At 44.4% G+C, this 8,370-nt stretch overlaps 1 pseudogene; it reads right to left on the minus strand.

Moving 5' to 3' along the window:
- Positions 1-6,820: 6,820 nt before the first annotated feature.
- LOC126250117 (5S ribosomal RNA) lies at positions 6,821-6,938 on the minus strand (annotated as a pseudogene).
- Positions 6,939-8,370: the final 1,432 nt, after the last annotated feature.

Raw genomic sequence — 8,370 nt, forward strand, 5'->3', positions numbered from 1 at the left:
TCATGACAGTAACACTAGTAACAACACAAATGCTGCAGCGCACAGTCTGAAAATCATTCCTATAAAGTTGGGTTCCCATATGGTAAATAGTTCCCCGTCTTCAATGGCTCAAGTAACGGAAGTTTAATTATAACCACCCTGTACTGGCGGCTTCATATCCTTGTAAAATTTTTTCCGCTGAGTAGGTCTCCCACCATCACGTTCCGGACACGTAACCAAGAGGAGATGACCTGGCGGAAGCACCCCCGATTCCTGTCTTCCTCAAGGAAAGACTCAGCACCTGACACAGTTGCAAAGACCGCAGTGTAGTGCCAACTGGCGAACTTTTTGCCCCACCAAGGCATTCGAAGCATCTGTCCTGCTCTAATTTGCAACATTACTGTTAATAAATAAATGTACTATCGGAGTTGCACTTCAGGGGACAAATCTAGAAGTGAGCACCGTTTAGTGAGTTGACTAGCAACTCAGACAATTTACAGTCACTACGTTTAAGAGGTCGATCGATGATTGGTTCTACCAGGATAAGTCATTTTTAATTCACTATTGGAAGTTATCTGTTCAAAGTTATTGTAGTATAAGTGGATCTATAATGCTGATTACGTTTTTCATATGAAATTGACGGTTAGATGATAATATTTGGACTGTATGTTTTAAATGGTGCTCATACCACACCTTGACAGCTTGCGTAACGCACTGTTGTTGACACAATTCAACTGCGAGAATGAATAGAGAAATCTAATGCGAGAATTCTATGAAAATATTATCTGGGTATGAACTTTGATGAAAAACTGATTACTTTGAAGCTAAAGTTGGTCCTTGTGAAATTTAATTAAAGAAAGAGTCTGTTTTGCACACTATTTACAGGGTGTTTCAAAAATGACCGGTATATTTGAAACGGCAATAAAAACTAAACGAGCAGCGATAGAAATACACCGTTTGTTGCAATATGCTTGGGACAACAGTACATTTTCAGGCGGACAAACTTTCGAAATTACAGTAGTTACAATTTTCAACAACAGATGGCGCTGCAAGTGACGTGAAAGATATAGAAGACAACGCAGTCTGTGGGTGCGCCATTCTGTACGTCGTCTTTCTGCTGTAAGCGTGTGCTGTTCACAACGTGCAAGTGTGCTGTAGACAACATGGTTTATTCCTTAGAACAGAGGATTTTTCTGGTGTTGGAATTCCACCGCCTAGAACACAGTGTTGTTGCAACAAGACGAAGTTTTCAACGGAGGTTTAATGTAACCAAAGGACCGAAAAGCGATACAATAAAGGATCTGTTTGAAAAATTTCAACGGACTGGGAACGTGACGGATGAACGTGCTGGAAAGGTAGGGCGACCCCGTACGGCAACCACAGAGGGCAACGCGCAGCTAGTGCAGCAGGTGATCCAACAGCGGCCTCGGGTTTCCGTTCGCCGTGTTGCAGCTGCGGTCCAGATGACGCCAACGTCCACGTATCGTCTCATGCGCCAGAGTTTACACCTCTATCCATACAAAATTCAAACGCGGCAACCCCTCAGCGCCGCTACCATTGCTGCACGAGAGACATTCGCTAACGATATAGTGCACAGGATTGATGACGGCGATATGCATGTGGGCAGCATTTGGTTTACTGACGAATCTTATTTTTACCTGGACGGCTTCGTCAATAAACAGAACTGGCGCATATGGGGAACCGAAAAGCCCCATGTTCCAGTCCCATCGTCCCTGCATCCTCAAAAAGTACTGGTCTGGGCCGCCATTTCTTCCAAAGGAATCATTGGCCCATTTTTCAGATCCGAAATGATTACTGCATCACGCTATCTGGACATTCTTCGTGAATTTGTGGCGGTACAAACTGCCTTAGACGACACTGCGAACACCTCGTGGTTTATGCAAGATGGTGCCCGGCCACATCGCACGGCCGACGTCTTTAATTTCCTGAATGAATATTTCGATGATCGTGTGATTGCTTTGGGCTATCCGAAACATACAGGAGGTGGCGTGGATTGAACCCCTGTGACTTCTTTCTGTGGGGACACTTGAAAGACCAGGTGTACCGCCAGAATCCAGAAACAATTGAACAGCTGAAGCAGTACATCTCATCTGCATGTGAAGCTATTCCGCCAGACACGTTGTCAAAGGTTTCGGGTAATTTCATTCAGAGACTACGCCATATTATTGATACGCATGGTGGATATGTGGAAAATATCGTACTATAGAGTTTCCCAGACCGCAGCGCCATCTGTTGTTGAAAATTGTAACTACTGTAATTTCGAAAGTTTGTCTGCCTGAAAATGTACTGTTGTCCCAAGCATATTGCAACAAACGGTGTATTTCTATCGCTGCTCGTTTAGTTTTTATTGCCGTTTCAAATATACCGGTCATTTTTGAAACACCCTGTAGCTTGCCTGAGTACCACTGGATAACGCCGTGTAAACTTCTGTCGTAGTTACAGCGAATCTCGATAACAGAGCTGCAAAATCTGACTACTGAGATACGCAAAGGAGCAATACGTTCTCTAAAAACATTGCATCATTCTTGGTTCATAATTTTTGATAGTGGTTTTAGATAAACTGAAAATCAATAGACTCTCTGGATGTGGATATTTACTGGGTTAAATCAACTCAATAGCAATCTCATATCATTTGACTTAATACCATACAACGTTACTTCAATAATAGTAAAGCTTTCTCTGAAATCACATAACTATATTCCAAGAACTACAAAAACTAAGCTTCTCATGTATAATCGTTCCTGGGAAAAATTTCCAAAATCTGATTCCTAAATCTATTTCTATCTCATTGATCGATGAATCTTAACAAAAAAAAGCAAAGCAAAAAGCAAAAAGATTCTTAATCTGGATGTCTGACCACCCAAGTTGATTTAACCCAGTAAATATCCACATACAAAGGGTCTATTGATTTTCAGTTTATTTAAAACCATTATCAAAAATTATGAACCAAGAATGATGCAATGTTTTTAGAGAACGAATTGCTCCTTTGCGCATCTCAATAGTCAGATTTTGCAGCTCTGTTATCGAGATTCGCTGTAACTACGAGAGAAGTTTACACGGCGTTATCCAGTGCTACTCAGGCAAGCTAAATAGTGTGCAAAGCAGACCCTTTCTTTAATTAAATTTCACAAGAACCAACTTTAGCTTCAAAGTAATGAGTTTTTCATCAAAGTTCATACCCAGATAATACTGTCGCAAATAAAGCAAACTTAATAATTATCTGAAATCCAATCTTCACAAAGAGTATAATCGTACCAATGCAAAAATCAATTCTTTTTCTCTCCACATTAAATCTTCCATTAATCCGTAGTATAATTCCCAAAAATCTCCACTGTTTGCTGCTTACTGCTGCTTAACCAAAATCTAACACCACATCTAAGACCAGAGCTAAACTGTCTACTCTCCTCTCCTAGCGATCGACAGATAAATCTGGCACCCATATTCGCAGAGCAAAGACCTTCGCTAACTCATCACTGTGGAGTGCAACTTCTCTGACGAGTCTGTGCGCGCATGTCTAAGCAATTCAAACCTTACGAGCGGGATTCCAGACATCCAAAACATGAAAAATTCCTACGGAAATTTACAAACATTCATTTCACTATTTCCCATGACTGAATTCGTTAAGTGCCACCCATTCAGTCCTCCAATTGGCAGCACTCTCATAATTTGCATATTTTCGGTATATATTCTCAAATACACGACAGCAGTTGCAGTCTCTCACATCGCTTTTGGAAACTACCACAACTTGATATTCGTGCTACGTTTCGTATATAGTATATCATCGCAATGTCTAAATCAGTTGTAGTCTTGTCATCTATTGTAGGAGTTTCTGCCTACGGATTGCACATTAGACTGAAATATGAACGGCGTATTCGGACATGACCACCGACCTGTCATAACGAGAAAGGTGATTCATCTGACTAGGCGACACGTTCCATTTATCCACTATCGAAGATCTCCTGCTCACTGCAATTGTAACTGACGATGTCGTTTGGTCAGCATGAGACTGTATACAGGGTGTTACAAAAAGGTACGGCCAAACTTTCTGGAAACATTCCTCACACACAAAGAAAGAAAATATGTTATGTGGACATGTGTCCGGAAACGCTTACTTTCCATGTCAGCGTTCATTTTATTACTTCTCTTCAAATCACAATAATCATGGAATGGAAACACACAGCAACAGAACATACCAGCGTGACTTCAAACACTTTGTTACAGGAAATGTTCAAAATGTCCTCCGTTAGCGAGGATACATGCAGCCACCCTCCGTCGCATGGAATCCCTGATGCGCTGATGCAGCCCTGCAGAATGGCGTATTGTATCACTGCCGTCCACAATACGAGCACGAAGAGTCTCTACATTTGGTACCGGGGTTGCGTAGACAAGAGCTTTCAAATGCTCCCATAAATGAAAGTCAAGAGGGTTGAGGTCAGGAGAACGTGGAGGCCATGGAATTGGTCCGCCTCTACCAATCCATCGGTCACCGAATCTGTTGTCGAGAAACGTACGAACTGAAATGTGCAGGAGCTTCATCGTGCATGAACCACATGTTGTGTCGTACTTGTAAAGGCACATGTTCTAGCAGCACAGGTAGAGTATCCCGGATGAAATCATGATAACGTGCTCCATTGAGCGTAGGTGGAAGAACATGGGGCCCAATCAAGACATCACCAACAATGCCTGCCCAAACGTTCACAGAAAATCTGTGTTGATGACGTGATTGCACGATTGCGTGCGGATTCTCGTCAGCCCACACATGTTGATTGTGAAAATTTACAATTTGATCACGTTGGAATGAAGCCTCATCCATAAAGAGAACATTAGCAGTGAAATGAGGATTGACACATTGTTGGATGAACCATTCGCAGAAGTGTACCCGTGGAGTCCAAACAGCTGCTGATAGTACCAGCACACGCTGTACATGTTACGGAAACAACTGGTTCTCCCGTAGCACTCTCCATAAAATGGCTCTGAGCACTATGGGACTTAACTTCGGAGGTCATCAGTCCCCTAGAACTTAGAACTACTTAAACCTAACTAACCTAAGGACAACACAAACATCCATGCCCGAGGCAGGATTCGAACCTGCGACCGTAGCGGTCGTGCGGTTCCAGACTGTAGCGCCTAGAACCACTCGGCCACTCTGGCCGGCCACTCTCCATACAGTGACGTGGTCAACGCTACCTTGGACAGCAGCAACTTCACTGACGCTGACATTAGGGTTATCGTAAACCGCACGAAGAATTGCCTCGTCCATTGCAGGTGTCCTCGTCGTTCTAGGTCTTCCCCAGTCGCGAGTCATAGGCTGGAATGTTCCGTGCTCCCTAAGACGCCGATCAATTGCTTCGAACGTCTTCCTGTCGGGACACCTTCGTTCTGGAAATCTGTCTCGATACAATCGTACCGCGCCACGGCCATTGCCCCGTGCTAATCCATACATCATCAAATGCGCATCTGCCAACTCCGCATTTGTAAACATTGCACTGACTGCAAAACCACGTTCGTGATGAACACTAACCTGTTGATGCTACGTACTGATGTGCTTGATGCTAGTACTGTAGAGCAAAGAGTCGCATGTCAACACAAGCACCGAAGTCAACATTACCTTCCTTCAATTGGGCCAACTGGCGGTGAATCGAGGAAGTACAGTACATACTGACGAAACTAAAATGAGGTCTAACATGGAAATTAAGCGTTTCCGGACACATGTCCACATAACATCTTTTCTTTATTTGCGTGTGAAGAATGTTTCCTGAAAGTTTGGCCGTATCTTTTTGTAACACCTTGTATAGGGGCCGTCTGCTGCGGAACCCCATGTTCAACAGCGTACGCTGAGCAATGTGCTCCAAAAAACTTCTGCCCTCACAACCTTTTCACTCTGTCATCTGATCTGCCACAACCCTCTGACATTCACGTTCCGTAGTGCGACACTCAACACCGCTTCGCCTAATCGTGGTTTTCCCGTCCTTAAACCATAGATGCTCACGATAGTATCACGCGAAGAGCCGACCAGCTATCCCGTTTTCGAGATTCTCGTTCCCAGGCTCCGCAGTATAACAGTATTCACTTTGTCCAAGTCGCTTATGCCAGGGGCTTTGACCATTTGTAACCCGTATCATCGTTAGGATAATTCCTCATTTTTCTCTGCTCCGATTGTATACTTTCCTTATGGCGTCGCATACTGAGACGCCACCAGGCGTCATTCAGGCGTCGATGTGAGTGGTGATAATGGTTTGGCTCCTCAGAGTGAGTTTATAACTCACAGCTGGGGAAAGTGCCTCGTAATGTTTTACTTTGTCTGCGCACAGTTTTCACAATATTGAACAGTTTCATATTCATGTTTAATTGGAAATTTATGGTAAGGTCTTATGGGACCAACCTGCTGAGGTAATCGGTACCTAAGCTTACACACTACTTAATCTAACTTAAACTAACTTACGCTAAGGACAACACACACACACACACACACCCATACCCGAGAGAGGACTCGAACCTCCGATGGGGGTGGGGGGGGGGGGGGCGCTTTAGTTATAATCATAAATGATTAGACTTATCAGGTTATTAACGTTAATTCTGAGATTGATGTAACTACTGTTTGTACCTATAGCTAGCACTCACTCCGTCTTCATGCCACAAAGGGCCCATCAATACCATCCGACCGCCGCGTCATCCTCATCTGAGGATGCGGATAGGAGGGGCGTGTGGTCAGCACACCGCTCTCCCGGTCGTGATGATGGTTTTCTGTGACCGGAGCCGCTACTAGTCGGTCGAGTAGGTCCTCAATTGGCATCACGAGGCTGAGTGCACCCAGAAAAAATGGCAACAGCACATGGCGGCCCGGATGGTCACCCATCCAAGTGCCGGTCACGCCCGACAGCGCTTAACTTCGGTGATTTGACGGGAACCGGTGTATCCACTGCGGCAAGGCCGCTGCCCGCACCTATACCTAGGAAGGACCACATTTCCGGCCAAAGGCTCATAAACTAGAAGAGTGCATGGATAATTCGGGAACATTCCATATACAGGTTGTTTCACAATTCAAGTTACGCATTTCTAGAGGTTGCAGAGGGACTTGTTAGAGTTACAGAGGAGCCCATGTTCGGAAGTGTCATCCAACGACGCTACAGAGCTTCAGTGTTATAGGCATGGTCGCCTGTAAATGTATGTATGTATGGGGTGATTACGCGATGATGTTACAAATCTTCGAGAATGATGGGGAAAGATGGGGAAAGATAAACGTATCAGTTTGAGGTGAGGGTCCCCGTACCGGAATCGATCGAGTCCCAAGGTTATAAACGAAAATCCTCCTGACACGTCTGCCAGTGGAATAAATGTACCGGTTCTGTTGTTGCTAAGACTGTAGGGTAGGTTACTTTCAGAAGTGGTATTACGGACCAAAGTAAGAAGAAATATCCAGCAAACATTGGCTCTAAAAAACACACATTAGGAGCTATGAGCACTTCGTCAATAGGGTAGATGTGTTTCACACTAGCGAAGATGAACAAGTGCTAATAGCTCCTAAGGTATGCATTTCAGAGCCTACGTTTAAAAGACATTTTTTTCTTGTCTTGGTTCATACTACCACATGTTAAATTTGCATACACTACATTCTTAGGAACAACAGTACCAGCACATGTATTCCACTGTTAGAGACAACAGAATGAGTTTCACTTGTGACTTTCGATTCATTCGTTTCCGAACCAGGAATCCTTACCTCAAACTGAAACATTTATCGTTCTCCATCATCCTTGAAGGTTTGTGATATCATCATGGAATCACCCTGTATAAACATATATTTACCGGCTCAGGTGTCTCTATCTTTCGCACTTTGTACCGTCGTTGGATGAAGTTTCCGGACATGGATTCCTATGTAAAACATGCTCCACTAAGTCTCCTCTATAGCTTCCAGAAGTGTGTAACATGAATTGTGAAACACTCCGTATATGACCGTAACTAAGTTTACAGCTCCCTATCGATTCTACAAAGAAAACCCACCACGTTAGCCGAGAGCGCTAATGTGCTGCTTCGTGGACTCGGTTAGGCGCGCCGGCCCCAGATCGAATCCGCCCGGAGGATTAACGACGGCGGTCGATGTGCCGGCCAGCCTGGATGTGGTTTTTAGGTGGTTTTCCACATCCCCTAGGTGAATACCGGGCTGGTCCCCACGTCCCGCCTCAGTTACATGGCTCGCAGACATCTGAACACTTTCGTATTATTCTATGGATTCCACTAGATGCAGACTGTTGGGGTACACTAATTCCGTGCTGGGGGGTACGGGGTGGCGGCAGGAAGGGCATCCAGCCACCCCTAAATCTAACATTGCCAAATCCGATTAACCGTGCTGACCTTGCGTACCTGCGGGAAAAA

The sequence above is a fragment of the Schistocerca nitens genome, chromosome 3 (genome assembly GCF_023898315.1).
Source record: "Schistocerca nitens isolate TAMUIC-IGC-003100 chromosome 3, iqSchNite1.1, whole genome shotgun sequence".
Lineage (NCBI taxonomy): Eukaryota > Metazoa > Arthropoda > Insecta > Orthoptera > Acrididae > Schistocerca > Schistocerca nitens.